Raw genomic sequence first — 26,193 nt, 5'->3', positions numbered from 1 at the left:
AAGCACCTAAGGAAAAAGCTTTTTTTAAGATCTCTGAAGGTGACAAAGCCAGACTGCAGCACACTCAAACGTTTCTCTGACCTTCCCTCCAAACTCTGGCAATGATCAACGTAAGTACTAACTTCCTCTTTCTGCTTGACATCTGTTTTGTCTTTTGTAGAGTTACTCCTTAACTCACCAAGAGCACACACTAATCCTTTATATATACACACACCTCTGCAGCAAAGAGGTAGCTTGGCATCTGATCCTGCCTGAACTTGACTTTCCAGTGATTCCAAACTGGCCTGACCTGACTGCTCTAGCTCAAACCTATTCTTCCACATCACATGTTGTACAGACTGCTTCCATTCTAAACCTCGATCTTACTCTTACTTTTCAGATTGACACAGCGCTTGACTCTGGAAATAATATCATATTCAGCTCCATCCAGTGCCAACACAAATTCCTTTTGACTCATTTAGGACAAATGAGTGGGGGCACAGGAGGAAGATGACAAAGTATAAAAGAGGAGGTATAAGCCATAAAGCACGCTATACTTCAGTTACCTGATAGTATTTGAAACAACAGAAGCCATTAAGCTTCAAGCAAGACATTAAAGTTCAACTGCTGAAAGAGAGACAAACTGTAAAACCTGAGACGGAAGCTCAAACTTCTGGTGTATTTCCTTTGCTGCCTGAATGCACTTCTCTAGCTATTCTGAAACAGACTGGACTTAGTGCATGCAATCATAGATTCATAGAACGGTTTGGGTTGGAAGGGACCTTAAAGATCATCTAGATCCAACCTCCCTGCCATGGGCCAAGGGACACCTTCCACTAGATCAAGTTGCTCAAAACTTCATCCAACCTGGCCTTGAACACTTCCAGGGATGGGGCATCCACAACTCTGGGCAACCTGTTCCACTGCTTCACTACCCTCAGAGTAAGGAATTTTTTCCTTAGGTCTAATCAAAATCTACCCTGTTTCAGTTTAAAGTCATTACTCCTTGTCCTATCACTACACACTCATGTAAAAAGTCCCTCCGGCAGCTTTTCTGTAGGCTCCCTTTAAGTACTGGAAGGCTGTGATAAGATCATCCTCCAGTCTTCTCTTCTCCAGGCTGAACAACAACTCTCTCAGCCTGTCTTCATAACAGAGGTGCTCCAGCCCTCGGATCGTCTTTGCGGCCCTCCTCTGGACCCGCTCCAACAGCTCCAATGTCTCTTTATGAAGTCTGTGCCTTGCATTTCACATTGTCTTCCCCTCTCACCTCCCAAAAAAAAGAAGTTACTAGAAGAATATGTAATTATGTAACCATTTGTACAGTCAAGAGAGTCCAACGTAGCACCTTAAGAATAATTTTCAGCAGTCTACACTACCCAGTCATTTCAATGATACTCTTCAGTTCTAAAGCTATCAGAAAGTAATCGTATTAACCAGAACGGAGGAAAACGGGTCATTAGATTGCACGATCTCAGTCATTCAAAAAAGCAGACAGGTTTACATGTTTCCTTGTCTTGTCCCCCCGATTCATTGGACAGTTGATGAGAAGCATCCACCCAAGAATTACACGCAACTACCTTTAAACTTATTCCTACCAAATAAACCAAGTAACCTGTTTGAATCCCTCTTCATTTAGTGGAGTCTGTTTTAAGAGACAAATTTTGCTTTGGAGGCCAGCTACCTTTAAGGTGACAGACCTGCAAGGAGTGCAAGCAATGCCAACTTCCTTTGCTTTTCAGGAAAAAGTTTCTGCTCCTCCATCTTTGGGCAAGCAAATACTGTAAACTGTGGTCTCTATGTGGGTGGTAAAGAACAAGAAGATAGGAAGCATGCAAAAAGTAAGGCCTTTTTTTCCCCTCTTAATTGGAGCGGGTGCTGGCTTTAAACAGCTGAGTCAAGTATTTATATGCACAGATACTTGACATAACTGTGAACTCTGGAAATATCTAATGCAAGATGTAGCTAGAAAGATTAAAACAAGGGAAGCTACTCTTAAGAAATAGCGTTTTCACATAAATCGAATTCCAATGCTGTCCCAAGTATACAATCTCTCAGAAGTACAGAGCTCACTTTCAGATTATCTGCCTCCATTAACTGTGAGTGGCACTTCAGTAACTGCCTGGCATGCTTCCTGAAATGTAGTAGTCCATAAAACCACCATGTCCGTGCAGCCTTTCTCACTAACCTGTTCATACTACCTTTTCTAATTAATGCATGTATTAATGTATTAGTGCAGTGTACCAAAGTAACTGGTTAATTCTACTTTTTCATGGCACACTTCCTAAAATTAAAGTATTTGACAAAACTAGGAGCAAGAGCTTTATATGCACATGGGCACTTTTTCCAATAAAGATTCTCCTTGAAGGATGAGCAGATCTTTGAATAAACACCATTTGAACAGAAGGAAAGAAAGGTTAACTAAGACAACACACTAGAAATTAAGTATTTTAAAAGCTTCCGATCTGTCAAGACCACGAACACAGATGGAACTTGCTTCCCACTTCTGCCCTTTTCAGATGAACCGGGAAAAGGTGCCTCCTGGACATTTTCTTGAACCATGTCTCCAGAAAAAGGCAAATCAAAGTGATGATGCTATGACAGTTGAGGAATAAGAAACCCTATTTTGGCAGTGAATGAGGAAACTGCACACTCACTGTAAGGCTTTCCTGAAAAGCAACCAGGCAATGAAGAATTCCGGAAAGTTCAAATACCATTGGTAATTGGGTTGACAGGACAGTTACGAAAGTGGTCTTTTTTTTTTTTTTTGGTAGAATTTACTTGTCTTTCAACTCCTTCAGCTTCAAATTTTGTTTTCTAATTCAACTTTCTTACCTGTCTGAGGAATGGGAAAGCTAATAATCCAGTCTTTCCAAGTGATATGAAACCAAATGAAGCTGTAACTGAGGCTCAGCCTCAGGCCAAAGACATGAACTAAATACAGTCACTACTTGAAGATATCCCCGAGACCTGCTTATGTGAACTAGTTGTTCAGGTATGGAATTAAATAAATACTCGCTCCCAGAAGCATAATAATTTTCAGAAGGGATCATGATTATTCAGCACTTTATAGACACTGTAATTATTGTTCAGACCCTGACATTCTGGTTGTATTGTGAAGTTGCAGTGTATTCACTAAAATTTTCATAATGCTTCTGCCCCAGCACATTTACCTCTCTGGGAGAGAAGCTTTGTTAGCACCACCTTGGCAATAACACTCCTAAATTAATATCAACTGTTCGCATGAGAAAAAAAAAGTTTCAAACATTAGAATGACATATCAAGCAAATTAACTGACTGGTTTACCTGCTTTACAATTAGCAGTAGAGGGGGAAAAAAGTCAAAAAAAACACCCTGCTTCTCAGAGAAGGGATACTATCCTTGAGGTGGAACAAGACAATGATGGTCAGACATTTAGAAAAAGAGCTCTAGTTCAATCACAGGACCAACCAATGTCAGAGGATTAAGTCTTCCCTGACAAGATGTTTTCCACTTCTGGTACTGGAACAGTCTCAGATGGCCAAACCTAAATCTTTCTAATTGTCTGTACCATCCAGATTCCACTAAGTTTTGAATCTCTTGGTTTAGAGCCCCTCCTTCAGGGAAGCAGCTAATTACAGAGGATGTGCGCTGTTCTTAATATTCCCCAAATGCAAGGGGAAGTCCTAAGTTCTATCCCTCAACTCTAAGGATTTGTTTGGGTGGTTTTTTTTTTTTCCAGAATCGTTTCAGTGCCTAAGCAGCCCCTTGATAACACACCTAAAGTGGAAGCCTGTTCATTTTCACCAACTTTTAGATGCTTTAGGAATTAAAGCAACTCAGATAATCCTTACTCAACAGGGTAAGCGGTATCTCTTACAAAAGAGAAATTAAAACACTCCAGAGCTGACTTTCACACTTATTTATAGAAAACATTATTCAGAAATCAATTCTGAAGATAAGATACACTGAAAAGCTGATCAGGTCTAATTACAGACTTTTATACTCAAGACTCCTGGAAGTAGAGCTATTTCATGACTAATGTAGACTCTTTGGAAGCAAGTCAACTGTTCCGTAAACAAAGCTGAAAGCAATTTTATTTCTAGTTTTCACCTGGTTTTGATACCTTCTCGTCTTGACAAACAAGTATTTTTTCAGTTGGACAGCTAGTTCTTCTGGGCACTAATACAGTAATTTTTCTTGGACAGAAATACTTCTTCAATTATGTTCAAATACTTTAACTGATGCCAGAGAATCTTCAGAGGATTTTCAGAAAGTTGTCTGGGTGATTAATCTTATCCAGTGACATGAAATCATACTAACCACCTGAGAAAAAGGCAGAGACCTGAGAACAAGTTACTGCAGCACAAACAGGGCATCGAAGTTTAAGTTCCTCCTTGAATTGCCCACAGGGACACTTACCCACAGAGATAGCTTAACCAAGTTTTCCTCCTTTCATTGAAGGGAGCCACCTTGATTAATACTGCACACAGGGACAATTTCTGCGAAGCAGCAAAGATGAGCTTACCTTGTGAGACTAGTTCCACTGTCTATAATTAGCATAGCTACGGAAAATATTTTTTTTTCCCTGAAGTCAAAGTTAACTCCCAGCTAGATCTTAGATCCAAACACAAACTTATTGCATGTTCTAAGGATGAAAACTGGCCTGCTTGAGGCCACTGATACCTCAAGATGAAAGCTTCCTAATGTGAGAGACTAACAAGCATGTGCAACTTGCAGTAGTTTCATACAAAGTGTAAAAAGTAATTTCAAAGCAAGCGATGTAATGAACATTCTTAAGCTACTACAAAATATACTATGCTTCCACACTTACTGAGTTCAAGTTTCAACTTCGTGCAGAAATTCAAATATATCAATTCAAATCTGGAGTCTCTTATAAAACCTAAGCTATAGAATCTATTTAAGCCTTAATTGGAGTTTGTAACATCTACCAGACTTATTCCTATTTTTGGTGACTGTTTGCTATGGTTTTGCATTTTCTCCCTATTTTCGTAAAATAGTCACCACTCTCCATGAAAGTTGTTTGCGCATGTTCTACCAGTCAGACTTCCAGCTAAAATGATGATCTGAATTCCTGAAGAAACTGAATTCCAAATGTTTTTTATGCTTGCAAAGAAAATCCAGACAGAAAATAAATAGAAAGAACAACACTCAGATTTTTAAAAATACAAGTATATTACATTCAGAGAATGCATAACTACCACGTTATGACATCTTGCTAGGCATAAGCTAAGTATTCAACCAAACAGCAAGTTTTAGAACTGAGACCACAATTTTCTGCTGTGAGTTTGGCTCTACCGTCATTGCAGAGAAGGACCAGTATTTAGCTCCAAAACTTTTATCAATTAATGGATTGTCACATCACGGTACACCAAACATACTCTACCTGATATGCATCCTTCCGATTAAAAGCAGACATAAGTATTTGCTTCTCTCCACAGTTGTTACAGTAAATTTTACCTTTCAAGCTACACAACCAGTTTAAAATCAGATATTTCTCTTGTAAAAATGCACTCGTGCAGTTTGAAAGTTACTTCACAAATAAACTTGCCAGTTGGCTTAAGATATTCTCCTTCGGAAAAAGGCAGCTTAACTTCTGTTGTAGAAGCAAGACTTGGCCTCAAATTCCATGTGTTATCTGCTTAACATCTGGCAATCCTAGCTCTACTCTGATTGTGACACTGGCTGCTGAACCAGTAAAGCCTTATATCGAGTTTCCTTCTACCGACATAAGGCAACGCTCAGTTCAACTGTAATTCCAATACCACCTGAATTTTTGTCCCTCCTGTCTATTTTTCTCTATAACCTGCACATCATATACATCCCTGGCAATGTCAGAGCTTGCATACCAAGGTATCATTACTTGCACTGTCTTCGTTATTAAAAGTTTGGTTTCAATTCGAGTTTGTTCAGATTACTAACACATTGTCAAGGCACAGATATACATACTTCCTTTGTTATATGACCTTTCATTAATGGCCATTTAAGACTGGCTGCTTTAGGCCCTTTACACACAAAGTATCCTTCTACAGTATGATTTACAGTAATTCTATTACAAATCAGGTTGGTAGCCTGCAAGCAGTCTTACAAATTCCCATACGCCATTTTAATTAAGATTAGAAGTTTTATCTGTTGAAAGGACACCGATTCTATGCAAATTGAGAATACGAGCTACGAGCATTCATTAACAGGAATAAAATTCATTCTTCCATGATAAACGAATCATACCAGCCAAGTCCCAAATAATTGTAACTTGTCTCTGTTTTGACCTCTCAATCAATACTTCCCTAATAGAAACATGGTATTTGAACATGAGCAGCAAACATCACTCAAATAATACACAATTTCACAAACAGTTCTTTTGTTAAAAGCTTGCGACATCTGTGCTTAGGTTAAGGTGGAAAAAAGCATACACACCAACAACCAGCAGTAACTACCATCTTCTGCCACATGGTTTTTCTACCTCTGCAATAATGGAGGCGCAACCTCAACTGCTTCTTTTCAGTTAACTTTATTAAGTGAATCCACTGATGAAGGTGGGTTTGTAAAAGGTCTGAAATGCTTAACTGAAGTGGCTGAAACTTGGGCAGAACATCCTGTGCTGTTTCTGGCAGCAGCATCTTGAACCTAGGGATGGTAGCTCCTGAGGGAATGTCCAACTCACAAACATACCTTGAGTAGAAGATGACATTTGTAGAAGCTGACCTCTGCACCTCTGCCCATATGCAGATGCACTTAACTTGGTTGTTTCTGAGGCAACTGCTAAGTTGTCACATGCTTCAGATGAGAGTATTTAAAATCAAAAATGGATAAATAAAAAAAAAACCAAAACACAACACTAAAATAAATGCTGGCTTATCTTAACATGCCAAGCTGTGAACTGCTGTAGTTCTGCATCGGCTTTGTGAGCAGCTGATGCATCCTAGACCCAAAAAAGTCTCATTTAATGGGTCAGGAATTTCCAAGAGAGGAAAAAACCTGACAGTTATGAGCAGGAACCCAAAGGTAAGCAATTCACGCTTGCAAGCCTGAGCTCATAGACACAATGACACTTATTCAAAAAGCTGAATAATTTTAACCAAATGAATCTGAATCACACTCATCCCCACACCACTTTCCATTACACGGACTAGATCTTTTAATAGAGAGTTACCAAATTAATGACAGTTAAACTTGTTTAATCAAGTCTCCACAAGAGACTATTAGAATTTTCTTAAGATCACTCCAGTTCTTGTTTAGACCATACTTTTTGGTTCCTCTGCATCTTCAAAGCTTTCCATTTTCAGGTGAAACCTGTCATAACAGCAAAGTGAGTCTTAAGGTAAGTAAAATCAAATGCGTACTTTGATAAGGTAGCAGAAGATGTCCAAAGCATACTGAAATTTAAAATCTGCTCCAGAGGTTTGGATAGGAAGACCTTTCTAAATACAAGTCAACATGTCTAGTCATATAAGAGTCATCTATTATTTAGACTATAATAATCATCACAGCATTTGAACAAGTGTTACTACTACAGCCTAAATCTCTTACTGAAGAAGAGTTTTCCTTCCAGCAAGTTAAATATACGCATCTTAAAACAAGCTATATTTTGGGCAAAGCCTGAGTGGGAGAATTACTTTTCAGTCCACTCAGTGAAGCAAGTTTATCCCTCATGAAACCAGTCTTGTATTTGCATATTGCTTAGGGTGCTCCCAGTTTATCCAGTGCGTCCTCTGTTTAGGTTCTTGGGATCTATGACTTCAACCTTCTGTAGATAAGGCTATGAATGGTTCCTTATTTTCACTTCTACTATCAGAGCAAATTCAGCATTCAGCTTGGAAAAGAGGTTTTAGCTTTCTTCTGTGAAACTTACAGCACCAAATTTCATTTAAAAAGTAGTCCACAATAAGATTAAGTAATGGAAGAATTACATTACCTGAAAATACAAATATTTTCAAGTTGATATATCTGTCTTTGAAAAAAGTATTTGCACACTGCGTTTTAAGATCTTGCCTCTGGCTAGAAGCAGGATGTACTTTCAGTCAGCAAGACTGCACATTGTTCAAAATATCGGTTACTGTAGTTAAATTAAGTTCAAACTAACGTGCACTTAATGCTGCTTCTTCATCAGTTTCCTAGCTAGACAGGACCCAGATTTTTAGCAGAAAAGGAAGTGGTAGCATCAGGACTTGTTTACTCATCAAGAATAAAACTGTACCACCTACTTGATCTTTTCATTCTAGGCTTTACATGAAATACTCTTATTTTCTCACTCTAATTCCTACTGACATATATACAGCACTTTTCTTCTGAGACTACTCTTAAGACTTGGACGCAAAGCAACACAGATCAAAAGGATGCCAAACACCAGCACATATAGTGGCCTAAAGCACTTAATTGTAAAACGTTGTTTTCAGCTACTCAGTTTTTGCAGAACTTCAGCTATCACACTCAAGTCTTCTATGCAAGATCTCTGGCTGAACCTCAGTTTAGCTTAGGGCGTTTCCTGAAATTAAAGGTTTAGGGAGACCAGAAAAAAAACCACCAGAGGATCATTAAAAAAAATCAATAGACTTGTTCAAATATAAAGAAAGGTGAAAAGGTAACAATAAACTGTAAGAACATACAATGAGCAGAAATAGGTATCATTCAGAAATGCTTGTTTCACTCTAGTATTCTGATATAAGAAGCAAGTAGAAAATTGTATCTGAAAAGTAAGAACATTTTAATACCAAGCATTCAGTTAAAAAATGAGTTATGAATGCCCATTTACTATAGTATCGCAAACTTCTCTCTATTGGCCTCCAAACTTACTCAATGCTCAGGATGATCTATATCAAGTAACAGGGTGTCTCTTCTTTGGTGAGATCCTACCTAATCTGCTACTTAAATCAAAAAAAGATATACCAGAAAAATGAAAGAATGATTCTTCAGCATGACAATCGGCTATTCTTGCCTCTTCCAGTGCTCCTTCTTGATGCCACAGGGCTACTACACGGCCTCTTATGTCCACCCAGTGCTAAGATGACAATTTGACATCAATTTCTAGAAGCATGGCATATTCTCATATAACTAATGTCAGCAGAAGTTGGATTTTGAACACAGCATTTCGCAGCACACCAAGAACGCAAGTCCAATGCATTTCAAATTGTATACTCACATTCAGTGAATACTGTTGATATAAATCTACCTTGGAAATTAATCTATGGACTGGTATAAGAACTCCAAAGGTGAAATCACACTTGCCAAGAACTCATTTCTGATGCCACTCATCATAAAATCCACTAAAACACATAGCATTTTCTGTACACTTGCATGAATACAAACAAAAGGCAGTAAATAACAACAGGACTGTTCCCTGAGCGAGGATAAAACCACCACACTCACAGAATGCCTATTGCCCATCAATTCTCCATTTTAAACAAGTCAGAAGAGTCACGGAAAGACAGTACAACATATCCTCATGCATACTAACTACATAAATATAACTCTAGAAGCCTAAGAGTCAAGATTTTGCATGCAGTGTTAATTTATACACTTTCACCCCAAGAAAATCATTCAACAATATTGTATGCAAAAAGCAGTCACATGGAGCCAAGTAGGCTATGCTTATGGATCTTCTTGTACATCAAGCTTTCAGAATGTTATCTTCTAAGTAGCTTCACAATGAAAGATCAGAGGAGGGTTACTGACTGCATCTTACAACATCTAACAATTCACCTTAACCACTTCACATTTGTAAGATTTTAATATGAGATTCCTGTACTGCATGTCGCTGAGCTGTCCCCACACTTAACCAACCACATAAGCCTGGACACAAAGCCACGCACAGCTCAGTCTCAACTCTAAGTATCACATTATAAATTATTAACCTAGTCCTAAGTACTGTATTGCAGAGAATAAGATTCTTAGAGAACTTTCACTTACTAGATTACTTCCATTCCACATTCCAGTTTACCCTCTTCACATTCAGAACAACAAAAAAAAGCATGTTGCAACTTTCCACTAGTCCTCTAATGAATCACTTTTCAGTGAAGAATCAGATCAGATGTTATACAAGTTTGATTAACTGCAAGCAAGGATTGTACAACTGCATGACAGCTATCAGTATTGTCTGGGTTCTGAAGCAGACCAAGCACTATTCAGCACACTAGCTTCACCTTAAATAAAAAATACTGACCATACATGAAATCTTTAAAAAACCCACAAGTAGCTGGTCTGGCCCTGCAACTACCAAAACCACTTTGACTTCAGTAGCGCTGAAGTGTCACACCTAGCAACGTACAGGTCCTCCTTCTGCCTCCTGTACCTCCCATCTTGAAAGCCACACAGGTAACTCACACACATCCACAGTTCATCTTTAATACAGACGTGGTGGTACTCTTTTTGCTTCTTCCTGATAAACAAAGAATGCTTTTAAGACATTTCCCTTCATTGCAGACACAAAAAAAAATGAAGGCACAACTGGTTAGGTTGTTTCTGCAGAAACAGACTGGGAGTGGAAAAAACAGGACAAGACTTCAAAAGCTAATACAGAGAAACAAACAGTTACAGGGACAATGGGTGTTCACAAGTTATTTTAGATTAACTGAAGAGGGGGCTAGCCAACATACACTCTTTGGGATATAGATAGCAAATTAATTTAAGAAAAAACTTTCACCATCTAATTTCACATAAAGTTATGAAGTAAGCCACACTAAAGGAAATACTGTTAAACTACATCTTTTCCTTTAACCCAGATTACCCACTGAAATCAAGGTTTAATAATAACTGTTACAATTAAAGAAAGTAAGAGTAACATTCACCTCAATGTCAGCAAATTCTGATGCAAAGAGCACATTCTACTCTGAGTTTCTATGAAAAAAGACAAGAATTGTAACTACAGATCCTTGCTTTAAGTTTGTCTTCAGTTATGAAAACAAACTGTTCTCCTGTTCCAGTTCTTCAATACTGTCCAGAAATTTAAGGATATAAAGTTTCTCACAGCTCTATGATTAGTTATATCGAAAATTATTTCACGAATGAGTAACAGTTGCACACAATATCCTTTTTGCAGAGGACCTGGTCAGGTCATTCAGATTTAGGACACTTTCCTGTGTTGCAACAGCTGCAGGAATGATACAAAATGATCTAAGAACCTAGGGGTTCCCTGAAGAGAATCTCAGGCTAGAGAGAAACAAGAGATGCTGCTTCTCTGCCACACGATGCAAACAACAGTCCATTAGAAGGGCTAGGCTGTCTCACTCTGGCACTATGGTCTGGCGTTCCTCCCTTGGCCAAGAATGAACCAACCATGTGCACTGTAATTAGCAGCCTCTTTTCATAGTTGCATAGCAAGGATTGACTTCAAATAACATCAAGTCCTTAGATTAAGAACTAGAAAGCTGAGTGGGATAGTGTACAAGATATCGTTGAATGCCTTCTCTTCCTGGTTCAACTCTAAAAAGTTCCTTTAACTCTGCTACACGCACTCCTGAAGGTCTTACAGTAACTTTCACTCTACTGCTTCAGTAGTGAAAATTACTATTAAAATATTGCTCTTGAAAAAAGAGCGTCTTGAAATCCAAAATTATTTCAGGGCCCGCTAGCTATTCAAAAGTTGCCTAACAGGCAGATTTCCAATCTGCTGTTTACAGCCTTCCTCCCTTTCCTTGCTGCTAAAGGAGAGAGACACGTATTATGTCAGGAGCTCACAGCAGCAGACGAACAGGCACACACAATAACTAAAAAACCTTTCTTCACTTTTAGTTGTCCAGTGTTCCTTTAGGTTTCCTAAAGCTTGAGAGACAAGAGCTTTAAGTCAGAACCTATCACTGCTTTTGAAGGCAGTCTCATTCAATTGTTCCATGAAGAAACAGTTTGTGCCAGCAGATAAGGTCTTTGACTTTCTCCAAATACTGCTTGCCTACTACAAGCAAACTGCCATAAACTTCATCAGAACACTGCTTCTACTATGCCTGTCTCACTTGGCTTTCTCATGGTTGTCAGGCCCCAAGAAGAAAGTGATACATTAGATGCTCTAAGTGAGATACTACAGCTCTACTGCAGCCAACTGCTGAACAACTTGGAAAACTCAATCAACGTGAAAACAGGTCCCTATTAACAGCATTCAAGCAACAAAAAAACCCTTCCTTTTTCCCTGCTTTATGCAAGAATAGAAACAGGCCATCTTAACCACATCTGAGCAGGAAAACGAAGTCTGCCTTCGAATATGAAGGTGTAATTACTGCAGATACTCCTTCAATCTCCGAACAAGGAGGCTGTCTAAAATATCCCTCTACCTGACCTAGATGCAACAGAACACAGAAGTCTACCCCAACTCAGCAGGGATTCAACACACTGACATTACACAGTGCACATCAGTCTGCCTTCATATTTGTTGTGAGGCAAAAGAGTGGCATGGCAGCACTTGCAACCATAAGCTGAATCTGAACTTCTGTTGCACAGGGTAGGCTTAGTGATCTGTTTACTAAGAGAGCAATTCTGATTAAAACAACTTGAGCTTAACCTGAAGAACGCTCTCAAACATCAGTCAGGTTATCTGAAAGTCATCTAAGGGTTACTTAGATAGGACACTTCATAAAGGACCTGCCTATCCTCTTATCATACACCCAAGGACAAGAGAGTGCCTGTTTTTATCTGTAAGATATTCTTACCCTTAAGAGCACCTCTCCGTACCTAACACCAAGCAACTAGCAGAGCTCTGCAGATGACAGGATTGGCACTACAGCAGTAAGCACTAGGTACTCAAGCACTTCTGTGACTCTTGCACTTCCCACATCCCAGATGATAGGTGGACAACTGTTTATTTCAGTTCCCAGTCACATTTACTAACTGTTAGATCTCAAGCTACAGCGTAGTCTTCAGCACACTTCCTTCCTCAGCTATACAAGTAATTTCTCCTTTTGTAGGCCCTCACCTAGATTCCCATCTGTTTGCCTCTGCTCCAGAAAGGCTCTCAATTAAAAAGTCAGTCAGTTTTACTCTGCAAAACTGGCACAGCACAAAGAGAACTGTCAAGGCTCACTTCAGATTTATTTTTGACGAACTGTCCTACAGAAGAGCTTCCGAAGAAAATAGCACAATTTCAAATCCACTCAGAAAACTTATCTGGTGCACGTATGTGGTAATACAAGCAAGACACACAGTTACAGACAGTAAAAAGACTACAGTCTGGGGTTTTTTTCCCCTCATACAAGTGCTAGTTTTACACTTAAGAGTCTTTTAACTCTGTTTTGCAGACTATTTCACCCCTGGGCAGACAGGTGCTCCAAGGATGATCAGCTTTGCTGAAAAAAAAATACAAGACATTTATATCGTACAGTGCAACTCAAAACTCAGCTATTTAGCTACAGACAATCATAAAGCTTTACGCTACAGTTGCATGTTGAACCTGAAGTAGTTCATACCACTACAAGAAGCATCCTTCAAAATATACAGGTATCAAGGAATAAAACACTGCATCTAATTAGTTGGAAAGTTTATTTGCAAAGCCTTTGATCTGAACAGCCAAGGTAACCTCCACTCTTCACTCAGCATATTTTTAGCTAGAATGAAGTCTACAGGACAGTCTTTGAGCAAGACTGAAAAAAGATGCGATGAATAAAGAAAGTGAAAACACTTGACTGTAGCAAGATTTTTTTTTTTCCCCAAAAAGCTTGTGATTTTAACACAGAGGCAAGTCATCCAAAAGATGATAATTTGATTCATTTTTCAAGTTTTCCATAGAGGAGAAAAGAAGTCTCTTTCCAAAGCGAAATACATTTGGTTTTGAATGGTCACTATATAAGACAATGTGATTGTTTCTTTGCCTTTAAATTATAATTTATTAAAAAGAAGCGTTCCATGTTTTCTTTTTTATAGCAGTAATTTCAATGTATATTTTACCATGCAAGAGTACTGAAAAGTCTTTCCCACACGCTATCTACACATTTCATATTGAAGTAAGATGCAGCTATTATATGCTGGAAATAACACATTACACTAATCAAAACATCTAAATGTAAGAACACACACACGACCTGTGCAATTTTCAAGCTAGGCATCTCTGAAATACCCTCTCTTGGAACTGTACTACCTTACTATCATATCCCACAACAGCACAGAAAAATTTTGTTTGTTTGTTTTACCCTGAGCAGCACAATCCATCCCTTAAAGATGAAAATGGGAGTAAAAGCACACCGATCTCTTTTTTTGCAGGAAACCTTGGTTTATTATCCTCTTTTTGTAATCCGAGGCCAGTGCAAAACCACTAGGATTTGGTTTTATGTTCCCATCTGCAAACTTCGCTTTCCTTCCACCACTTCTTCGTCAATACACGCAGAAGGGTACGAGGGATCTCGGGGTTATTAGATGGCTTTGGCGCAGGAAGCGTCAGTCAAATTCTTCCATTTGCTTTGACACGGGCGGTGGGGTGTTTAGAAGAGATGAACAACCCTGTCATCCTCTCTTCCTCTTTATTTCGTGACAAGCAGGAGGGGAACTTGCTGGCCACGGCGTTGTCTACTTGTCTCTCACTCCGTGGCTACCCCAGGCACAAGCACCGGTGGCCGGCGGGTTGCCCGGCCGGTCTCGGGGCGCTGCAGCGCCCCGAGACCGGCCGGGCAACCCGCCGGCCGCACCCGCCTTGTCTCCCCCTCGCTTCGCCCCCACACACCGGCCGGAAAGAGCCAGCAGCTTCTCTCCGATGACCGGACTAGGTGGGGCTCCGGCTCGGACTTCCCGCTGACAACGACGGCGGCAGCCGGGGACCGTCCCCCTCCCCGCCCGCGGCAGGGCCGAGCCGGGCGTCACCCGCCCCTCCCCGCACCCGGCCGGGCCCCACGTCGCGGCCCCGAGCCGCGGGGTTACAACTTTCCGCTTCCGCTCCAACTTCTGCTCCAGAGACCGGCGGGAGGGGGGTGGCGGAGAAGGGCAGGGCCGGGCCCTCGGCCCGGCTGGCGGCGGCTGCCCCTCAGCGCTCCGCTCCCCCCACCCCCCCCAACCCCACACGGTGTCCCCCCGCGCTTGAGGCCGGACGAGGCGGCGGCTCCCAGTTCCTCCTCCGCCATGTTTCAGGCTCCTGCCCCTTCCCTCACAGCGCGCCGCTCCCCGCCGTCGCTTCCCCCCCCCCCCCCCGCCCCTCCACCTCAAGCCGCCGCCGCCGCCGCCCCCACCGGCCCGTCCCCGCCCCGCCGCGCCACCTGTACCAGACACACCGCTCCCCACCCCACCGCCACACAACGACAGCGACCCAGCCCGGGCTCCCCGCCGCGACCTACCGGACAGCGCCTCCGCTCCCCGCCGCCTCGCCGGCCGAGCCCGCTGCGCGCCGCCCGCTCCGCTCCGCTCGCTGCCTGTGCCGGGGCGCGGCTTGGGGCCGTCGCCGTGACGCCGCACGCCCAGCCTCGCTCTGGCGCGGCGGGGGCGGCGCGGGAGGAGGGGTGACCTCGCCGCTCCGCTCCTCCTGCGCAGGCGCGCGGTACGGCGCCGCGCCACCGCCCCTCCCCCCATCACCCCCCGCCCGCCCGCCGGGCCGCATGTTGGTGCGGCTGCCCGGGCGGCGAGGGGTGGTCTCGCCTCCGCGGGGCGGCTGACACTCCCTCCCCCCTGCCCCCGGGCACACACCCCCGGCGCGGGGCTGCTGGTGGCGGAGGCGGGGGTGCGGGCGGGGAGGAAGGGATGGCTGCCGCTCCGGCGGCGCTGCCCTGACTGGAAACCCCACTGGGGAGGGGAGGGCCGCCCGCCGTGCAGCTCCGCGGCCTCCCCCGGCCTGCCTCCACCGCCTGTGGCGGCAGCCGGGGCGGGAGGGAGGCCTCCCCGGGCCCGGGGTGCGTGGGGACAGGGGGCGGGCGGGCAGGCAGGACGCGAGAGGCCTCGTCCGCACGCTACTGCTTTGGACTTGGGAGATACTTAGTCGGGGATGGAGCGCAAGCAAAGCGTCCTGTTCCAGGAATTGGAGAAATGTGTTAGAGCTGAAGTCCGGGAGCCCAGGGTTGCCTGTGATCCGTGCTCTTGTCTCCATCCCTGTCAGATACTCCTGAAGACGACTCATGCCCATCCGTCAGGATAACTCAAGTCCCTCTCTCTCCAGGTTCTTGTAAGCCCCAAGTAGGAGCCATGGGTTAGTTACAGCTCAAAAATGGGTCAAAAGCACAGTATGGTTGCTTTAAGTTAATTTCGAAAGTCAAGAGCTGGAAACATAAATGCCAGGGCAGTATTACTTACATTTCTAAAAGGGTTTTGAGATCCACTGATGAAGGGTGTTTTAGAAATGCAATATACTATTAGTTTTATGTGGATTATTACGCCTCTGGATGTGAACAGCCTATCATTAGCCCTGCTGATACAAAGCAGAATGCCCACTGTCTGCAAATAATCACTATATTTCTTAGCCTTTCTCTTATTTTAGTCCTAAATAAGTTTTTTTCGGTGTCACTAATATTTTCCAATTGCGAAGAGTTTTAAGTGATAAGGTTTAAAAATAAATGAGGATTTACGTTTCTAGGAAACACTTAGTAAGCAAATAGTTAACATGTTACATTCAGATAAAACTTTTGCTCAGAGGAAGTCCACAGCAGAGTGTGTAAAACTGACAGGAAGTTGCAGTGAGGCTTCTGGCAAGCGGAGTGGGTGTGGAGGAAACACAGGCTTTCTGTTTGTAGCACAGAGATAGAAAAGGGATTTAAAAAAAAAATAAAATTACATTTCCCAAGTCGCATGCTGGGGAGTTCCTTGCTATGAATGTTTGGAGACTATACAGCTTCGAATGAATGTGTGGGAGACACTAGAGCTCAGAGCAAACAGAGCCGAAGAATGACCGGAGAAATGAACTGCCCTTGGAAAGAGAAGCTTCATCTAGATTCAAGGCATCCAGAAAGTGACGCATTTAAAAAGTATTTTTCTTTAGAATGTCGCTCCCAAATCTCAAACGTCATAAAATCTCTTCCAAAGTCCAGACAAATCTCTTGGTGTTTTACAGCTTAAACCCTTGTGCAGTACTTTGATAATGAATCCCTGTAAATGACAGATAATGCAAGAGAGCTCAGGTTGTGGGAAATCAAGTACATAGAAATCAGTCCTTTCTCAGCTGGGCATCCGATGCAGGGCAAAAATCATTAATGAGAGATGTCAAAATAGATAAAATACAATTTCTCAAGTAAAAATCATAAGAGTCTCTCATGTAATTATTAGCCGTATAGTATTTTACTCACCAGATGGAAAAACGTCTCCATTTCTTGAGTCTTTTCTGTCAGTAGATGTTATTATCAGCTCCCAGCAATATTCTTTGTATGGATGAAAAGAGCGAACAGAAAGATACGTCCTCTGCCCTCACAACTTTTTTCTTTAGTGAGCTACATTAATCGCAAATAACAAGCAGTGTTCTGGGAACAGATGTGTGTCATTACTATAATAATATTTTCCAGTGTGCCTTTAATTGCCGTGTGCTTTATAGGCAGTGGGGCAGATACTGCTCTTCGCTACACAATGAGAAAACAGGAAGGGGCCTTTGGGAGTCCAAGTGAATCTCCTGTGAGCGGTGTTTTGAGTTTCATACAGGGGAATCTGAAACTCAGCACTTTAAAAGAAGTGTATATACATGTATATATACATATGGTTTACTTAATATAGACATACTTGGAGATTGATCACTGTAACTGGAAGAAATTTAGGCAATTAGGATCCATTCTGAGCAAGAGGCGGAGTGTTCCCTTTTCCCAACTCTCTCAGCTACATACTTTGCATGTAAATCGGGCCCTTAAGTTTGGATTTTCCTATGAATCATCTAGCTAATCCTCAGGGCAATTCTTAAACCAGCTTTACTCACATTGGTGTGACTGGCGAACAGAAATCGGTGTGCTCGTTAAGCATACTCACCCAGTACTCCACGCAGCTCGCTCTGCTCAGCTCGTTAAGCGTTTCACACGTGCCTGAGCCGCTCGCTGATGGTCACTCTGCCAGTGCGGAGGTGCCCCTATGGCAGAGCAACTCCCCAAAGAAGTGGGAATATGGAAGAAAAGGGGGAAGCGGGGCTGAAGTGCTGTTGTGTGGAATAGGAACACAGGTGCCTCAGCTTTTCTTAGCGGGTCTGCCTCTGCCCAGCATCAGCCTGAAGTTTTTAAAAGAAGGAGTTTGCATACCAGCCGCCAGCTCTCCAAACGAAAGAGCAGAAGAGGCCTGCTTATGCCCATAAACCTTAATGACAGATAGACCTTTCCAAAGCACTGTACCTGCCTGTCCTTTGGGCTGTAACTTCTGTCTCCCAATTTACCAGTTGCCTGTCTGTACTTCAAAAATCTCTTGTTTCAATGACCAGTGCTTAGATGGAGCTAATTCAGCCTGCTCATTAGTAACACAGTGAGCTGTCTGATGGTGTCGTGGCTGTTGTGAGGAACAGCTAACAAGGGAACATAGAAGATCCTGTTTGGTGGAACAAGAGGAGAAAAATACTGACAAATCTTGTTAAAAAGTTCTGTGGCATTATTGAGGGGAGGGGGGGAGTTGATAGATTATTTGGGGAAAGCAAAAGAATATTTTTTTAAACGATGCTTTCATAAAAGCGTGACAGGGTGGCCTTTGGTCACCTCCATATAGTTTTTCTAACTTTGCCTGCATTGTTTTCACTGGGGCTGCATGGGTGTTGGAGCGAAGAATGTGGCTCTATGTGTACTGCAGTTTCATTACTGCTGAAATACAGCCATCTCCGGGACAGAATGCAGAGCTGGCTTGTGCCAGCAAACTCTGAAGTTTAATGGGCGTGTGGTGCCAGGGAATGTTGTGCTGGCTGCATGCCAACTAGCTGTGAACCTTTTTAGAAATTTGTCCTGAAGGGAAAAGAAATGTCATTTGGTTAATCTAGGAGGATGCTTTGCTTTCAGAGAAGAAGCAAAGTGCTCGTCTTTTCTGGTGAATGGACTGAAAGGGGTCAGTTCTTAGCTCGAAGTTGCGGTTGTTCCAGCGAGGGAGTCTTTACTGGATCAGAATGTGCTCTGGATTGTGAGAGCAACAAGGAGACAACATCACCAACACTAAAGATAAATGTCTGTTATTTTTGAGACATAGATGTGTGAGATATCTTTATCATTCTTTATCCTTTAACATGATATTTGTTTGGTATTTCTGCATACTCAGAAGATGTAGCCATGTAGAGTGGGAATACCTGCCTGCCTGAATAGCTCCTTGAGACTTTTCAGAGACGTGTCTTCCCCCGCAAACTCGATGCAATTTCTCTGTGTCTTCGTATCTGTTGATAGATCTTCAGCCTGAGATTTTTGCACTGATAATTATCAGTTCTACCAGTTCATCTTCACTTCTGACATAGCTTCTGTTATGCAGTTCTGCATCTTAACTGCTCTTCATTGCATCTTCTTGATGTATTGCCATTTACTAATTCAAGTTGTTTAAATAGGGATGTAATCACAAGCTTGACTGAAACTTAACTCCAAGATTTTTTTCCCCCAAGTCTTTTTCACTTTCCGTATGTTTACCTCATTGAGGAAAATCCTATCACTGCTCCTTTTCCTCCTCCAGACTATCATGAATTAATGCTTTTTCCTATCTCTTAGGGACGTTCCATGACTCTTCCTATTTATCTGCCAGTATCTTACTGGGCTAACTGTTTTTCCTGCCATTGGCCCAAATCCTACTATTTGTTCATATAGTAGAGCCCTCCCTTTATCTTGTGGTTTACCTCCCTCCCCACCCCATGACAACTGCTTTGAGGAGCAAAATTTGTCTTTGTTTTTCTAAGCTGGGGAAGAATAGGCAATGGACACTACTGCAATCTGAATTGTAAATGTCAACATTTACTTACAGGAGTCTCATTTTAAAATCTATTTTCTCCTGTCTTTGAGAGACTACGTTTTATATCACTGCAGTTACTTCAGATAAAGCAAGGAATAGCTGTTTCACAACATGGCTGTTGTGAAAGCACAGTACTCTGAGTTGCAGAGACATTCAAGAAAATGCCCTGAGCTCTGGAAGTTAAACTCTTAAAAATAAGGATTAATTTGGTAAAAGGAAAAGCCTACTTTATTTATTCTGTGTTGAAAAGATCTTTCAAACTGCATTGGACAACCAGCTGATCAGATGAGGAACAAGATTGTCACAGCACCATAAGTGTTTTAAAAGAGTAAATGAAGAATAATGTATCCAATTAGAACGAGAGAGGGAATGTAATTACCTAGAGCAGAATCCGTCCAGGATATGGGTGAACACTTCCCTTAAAAAAAAAAAAAAAGTCACACACGTTTCAACAATTTCAAATCTTCAGAAGTTTTACTTCCCTCCTTTTCTAGAAGAATGCTTTTAGCAGCACATGATGCAGAAAGGAGGTTACTACCTTCTGAGTCACCAACTCCTGTGATACCTGGATAGTTCTTCAAAGTCTTCCATAAAAGGACTGGGTGCATTGGCAGTTAACTGATGATGACGGATACATTCACGGTTTAGATAACAGAGCAGTATAAAGTTCTAAACTAACGCTTAGTTTCCTACGTTTATAATTCTGCACTGTTCCTGAGAATGTCCTTCTTCACCGTCTTACCAGATACTTTAGAATAATGCATTGAGCAGGACAGAATAGCCTGAGCAAAGACAGCACTGGGACCTTAGTGCTAGTCCCAATCAACTACATGGGAAGTGGGCGCTTTTGAATCTGCTTTGCCAGAACATGAAAGTACAGAATTCTGACTTGGGAAAGGAGTGTTTATAATTATAACTGAGTGTCAGTACCAACATTTTAACTATCGTACCTTTCTTTTGTTCTTTGATTTTTTCTTTTTCATTGTTACTCATTTTTAGAATACTCATTTATATCCAGAATCAGACTCTGCTGGAGACAGAGGAAAAGTTACTGTGGATTTTAATGAGCTTTATACCAAGACTTTAATTCAGCCTGTAAGGGATGTGCATTATTTAGCAATACTTGCATTTAAAACATATATTTACTTCTGGTTTGCATCGATATTAAGACAGGAGCAAGTATATTTAATGATGACAGGTCTAAAAATACTCAGTGTTTTTTTGTCCTGCTTCCCCTAGCAGCAGAATTATATCCCAATTAATATAGCCATTTACACGGAAATACAGGTTTAGATATGATTTTTCTTTGCTTCCTTTCGTTTCTGTCCATTTCAGGATCAAGCCTTAATTAACACAATGGGCCAAAAGCATTCACAGGGAAATCATTAGTTACATTAGCAGTTGATTAGTTTTGGTACTCAGTTTGGTTAGAAGAACAAAATGTACAGCACAGAAAGGAGAATTTATTTCATAACTTTGTTAGATTATGTTCTCCTAAGTTTCTTTGTAGATATGGCCTTGTTCTGCCGTATCTTTCCTCCGGCCATGGAAGCTGTTGCTGAAACTGCAATCAGGAGAGAGGTCTTAATGAGGATTGTTAAAGTCTACACCAAGGAATACACATATTCCTTGCTTTTTAAAGCTAGCCAAAATGCAAGGCAAATTTTTTTCCCCTCATTAATCTTTTTTTTTTTTTCCAAACAGAATGCATTGTGGGTTTTTTAGCTGATAAAAATTTCTTTGTTTTGCTTTTTTCTTAACAAGTCCATAAGTGGCAAACCCCTCAAACAGTTGGAAGGTAATGTTTTGGTGAAACTGCCAATAACCGATGTAAACGCAGGAAGATGTTGACAAGCATGCTGATTTTGGACGAGTGCTTATATTCAAACTATCTTCAGATAAGTTGCTACATTTGCCACAGACCACGACTCATAGTCTGGTCTGGAAAAGTTTTGTCATTTTTTTGTGTCGTATGGGTGCTCTGATAATCGATGGCATCAGAGCTGTGCAGAGATGTGTTGATGCCCCGCTCTGCCTCCTCTCACTCCCTTTCGTCATACTCTTTGCAGCTTGCTTGTTTCATTTTAGCCCGTCTTTTAGGGTGGTTTATCAGCTAGTAGGCATGCAACCTATTTGGCCCTTTCTGCTGTCACTTTCAGAAGGACTCGGGGGTCAAATCCCTTCTTGTTCCTTAACTGGCCTGTGGTTCTGAATAGATTATTTGAGTAATAGATTTATTTTATGAATCCTTTCATTTTAGTACTGTTATGCTATGCAGTGCTGCTGAACTTCAAATTGAAGATTCATAATATCCTATTCCTATGAGATGTCTGTGTTGTTATATTCAATTTTTATCAATAAAAGTATGCACTTGGAATGAAAATGCTGTCCTCTCCAAATCTTTCTTACAATTTCAGAATTGCTCCAAGGTCCCAAGCGTTTTACGTACCTCTGTGCTACACAGAATCTTCTATTACAACCTCAAGCAGCATAAAATCTATTCTAATTTGAGCTCTAGACAATATTTTAACATTCAGAGGAGTCTGGGTGAAGAGGAGCTCTGTGAATCACTACCAAAGATAGGGATGGAGGGAAGTTGTAGCCCTGGCTTTGCGTTTCCTTGCATGAAGGCGATACTCCTGGTGCCCTGGTGCTGTGTTTCACATGCTAAGGTGATACTCCACTGGCTATGCTAGTTGTGCAGCCGGTTTGTGTGTGCTGTGTGGCATTTCCAAATTCATTTCAAGTGAAAGAAGACATAGGACCATGATTTTAATGATGTGACGTAAAATAAAACTTCTAGTCCTTTTTTTTTTTGTCTTGTTGCCACTTGAGTTTTTATTTTTTCTCGCTGCTTTTCCTAACTCTTGTTATTTTCTACATTCTTCTTTTTCCTTCTATTCCTCCTTTTCCTTAAAAAATTAACAAATTATGGCAGTTGCAGACTCCAGTGAGGACACAATGAATTGCGGTAACGGATTTCATGCCGTCTTTCTCTAACTCATATAATTTCATCTAAGCTTTATTATATATCATTCCATTATTTTATAAAACAGCAACTTTTCCCCTCCCCCTCTCTTCTGCTCATTATCTTTTATCTTGTCTCCCTTTTTGCTTTAACACAGCAGTTTAAAGATTGCAAGTTAGTTCTGGGGTGGGGTTGTGTGATATAATCAAGATAGTCTTTACATTTCCTTTCATCCACTACAATACTGAAATTTATGCTCAGAGATCAGCATTTACTCTTTTCTTTGTGCTCCTTCAATGATACAAAAAGAGAGGACTGTAGCTTTTTTCCTGAAAACAGTCTTAGATTAGCATCATGTTATTTAACAATTTTGGTACATAACAGTGGATTCAGAGTACCTCAAAGATAACAGTCATTTATAGCCGGTTCTTGCAAATAGCTTTTTATCGTTTAAGTGAATTTTTTTTTGTCTATCTTTGGGCATTCAGTAATGGAGGAAAAGCCCTCAGGAGGGAATCCTTCCTTTTATAGAAGAAGTTCTGAGGCGCTTCAGGCTTTCCCAGGTTGGCCCGTGTCCTGCTCTCCCTGTATTTGCCCTGTTCCAGACATAACATCGTATTTTAGTTCCCAGGAACATTCTGTGCATGGTTTAGGTTGTTCGTGAAGGCTGCATGTGTGGGGATTGCAGTATATGGGGGATGTGTGCTCCAGAAGATGAACGGAGCTGCCCACGTTATTTACTCTACAGAGAACACCGAGTGTCATCAGTTCACTGGGCCAGTAATTCTCAGCGTTTTCCATACCTGGGATTTCTGCTCTTCTAGCCAGGGTGCGAATAGATGTCTCTCTCAGATAGTGGGGGAGGATGGTGTCATGACTCCTCGCCACAGACATACATTCATGACACCTGTGTTGAAAAGCTGTGCATGTACCAGTCCAGTTTACACTCTGGAGATGTGTTTTTTCAAATGCTCTGTAATAAGCTACCTATTCACAACAGAGTCATGAACCACTCCGTCATGTAGATGCCTGTCAGCTCCTTCCAGCTCATTTCAGGTTTATTAGTATATTTCCAAGGCGGCTTGGCCCATAATTAGGAATCCTAAACACCACTAATAAATCTCAACCCAATTTTCTTTCGGAGTATATCAGTGGCAAAAAGCTTGCCAGCTGAACCTATATGGAAACTGTCATTTTCCTGAAGGACAATTAAAAACATATTATACAGCCGGTGTCCTGTGGTTTGGTACCAGTATCACATAATATAGATTCCATGTAGTTACATGGAAATATTTACCATTCCTTTGTAAGATCAAACTTAATTCTGCCCTCCTATGTATACAATCACATAATATATAAACAAATTGCAAAATCCATGAAAGAGTATTGTTAAATACACGTTCAAAGTGAAACTGAAGTTATTTGCTTACCCACACATTTCATAAGCACACACATGGAGGCAAATAAGCAAACAACCAATTTTTGAGACATCGGTTTCCTAACCAGGTTAACATCCAGGTTTCTAACAAGTTTTGAGTGACAATAGTAATAATATTTGGGAAAATGTGCTGTATCTATATACATGTAAACATACAGTTAGGATTGCTCTGGGAATCCTATTTTTGAATTTCCACACTTCTTTACCATGAAATGTTTGACCTTCATGATGTATTAACATACAGTTGTTTTTTTTTTTTTAATTTGATATACCGATGAAATTGGGGCAGAGAACACAGATGACTGCCTCTGAGCCCTCAGGCTCCTGATTATCTCAGGATAGCTGTGCCTTCCTGGAGTTGCTCAACCGCTGCATTAACAGTCTTTACTGTGAAGAAAGCAGCGTTAGATAAACATCATTCAGAAGGATATCTCTAATTGTTTGAGTCTACAGAAATAATTTGCCCCAAGCACCAGCAGTAGATAGGTGCGGTTTTCAGATCATCAAGAATTATCCTTGGCTAGTATCAACTCAGTGCTCTGTCATCCTCTTGTTTTAATTGACACTGAGTGCATCACTTACTAGTTCTAACATATTTACAAATCTTGATTAAGTCACAATAGTTAAATGTCAATATATTCATAGTGATTTTATAGGCCAGGGGGATTATCTGCCTTTTTGTGTTTGAATACCTCATCCAGAGACAGTAAAGGACATTTATTTATGCCTGGGTGTTGGCTAGTGCCAGCAACAGCTGCCAGCAGCTGAGGGTGGCACTGGGAAGATGCAGTGCTTAACAGAGGCATCTCAGAAGGTATCTTCACTCCCTGATTAAGGAGCTTTTCGAAACAAGCCGCCATCCTTGTGCTTGCAGTCATGACAGAGAGTATATCTAGGGAGTGAGGAGATTCTAAGCCTCACAAGGCCACCACACAGATAACTCCGCTGGAGCAGGAGACCTTGCAGTTGTCCTCTCCGTGTGTTGTTTTGGGGTGTTTTTGAAGGGGTGTTTTGAAGATGACCCTCTTGGCCTCTCAGCTTCATATCTTCAGTGTGCATTTGCTCTGTTTTACACACCCATTTTGTCCTCCTGCATATGTCACCCAGATCTTTGTATAAATGTCCTGCAGTTTCCCCCCTGCTCAAGTGCAGAGGCTATGCACCCAGTGTCACTACACCTGGAGTTCATAGCTCACGTAACTGCCAGCACAGAAAATGTATATATATATTCTACAGGAAGCTTGGCAAAGTAGAAGTGTTGGGGTGCTTGGAAGCTCCAACTGGAAGGTCTGTCCCACATGAGTGAGGCCACTATTTCAGTAAATGACACCTATTTCTGCTGCATAAAACTAGGGAAGAATTGGTTTCCTGGGACCTTACTGTGTTTCCAGATTAATTGCATCCAAATTAAATAGAAGGTGGTGATATTATACTGGCAATATCAGATGTTCCTGTTTCATTTACTGAAAAACAAGTTCTGTTGTATTTCCCCATGTGGCCTGATGGAAGTTCCTGCATGTTGGGATCTATTTGAATATAGTGAAAATAAAAGTTATTCTATGAGGGAAGGAAAAGGAAATAGAATTTGATTGTTGATTAATTTTTTTCTTATTGAGTAGCTTTATGTTAATTTGTCTTCAGAAATACTTTTATCACTAACAATTTGGATATTGATAGAATATCTATAGCACTGACTTTCCATCAGAATCTATGTCTAGGCTATGATTTATACACTGCTTTTATTTAGATCTTCTCTCTTATCTCCAGGGAATTTAGTTTGAACTAACAGAGCTCCCTTTTTTTATTTCTCAAGTTTTTATTCATATGTGACGCAAAATATCATACCCTATGTCAAAGTATTCATCTCTCCCTTCTTCATATATGTACAAAATCATGTACATATACACTAACATATGCCATTTATTTATACAACACACATTATTTTAACAGCATAATACATATACTTACCCATACCTTTAGCATATATAATTATTATATAGGGCTATGTAATAATAATTACAATTGTGTATAAATGTATGTGATGAGA

General features: G+C 41.2%; 1 protein-coding gene across 4 annotated transcripts in view; it reads right to left on the bottom strand.

Moving 5' to 3' along the window:
• The window catches only part of RAP1B (RAP1B, member of RAS oncogene family), a 33,340-nt gene extending 16,115 nt beyond the window's left edge, over window positions 1-17,225 (bottom strand). Inside the window, exon 1 of one of the 4 annotated variants that reach the window (XM_086610846.1) lies at window positions 17,151-17,225. The gene's annotated coding sequence lies outside the window, so the exon portion shown is untranslated. Of the gene's footprint in view, window positions 1-14,087; window positions 14,492-15,218; window positions 15,263-17,150 lie in introns of those variants that run through there. The other 3 variants (XM_086610843.1, XM_086610844.1, XM_086610845.1) reach the window with 3 other exon arrangements.
• Window positions 17,226-26,193: the final 8,968 nt, after the last annotated feature.

This window comes from Tauraco erythrolophus, chromosome 4, assembly GCF_009769465.1.
Source record: "Tauraco erythrolophus isolate bTauEry1 chromosome 4, bTauEry1.pri, whole genome shotgun sequence".
NCBI classification, from domain to species: Eukaryota; Metazoa; Chordata; class Aves; order Musophagiformes; family Musophagidae; genus Tauraco; species Tauraco erythrolophus.
This window is presented reverse-complemented; position numbering and strand designations above follow the sequence as displayed.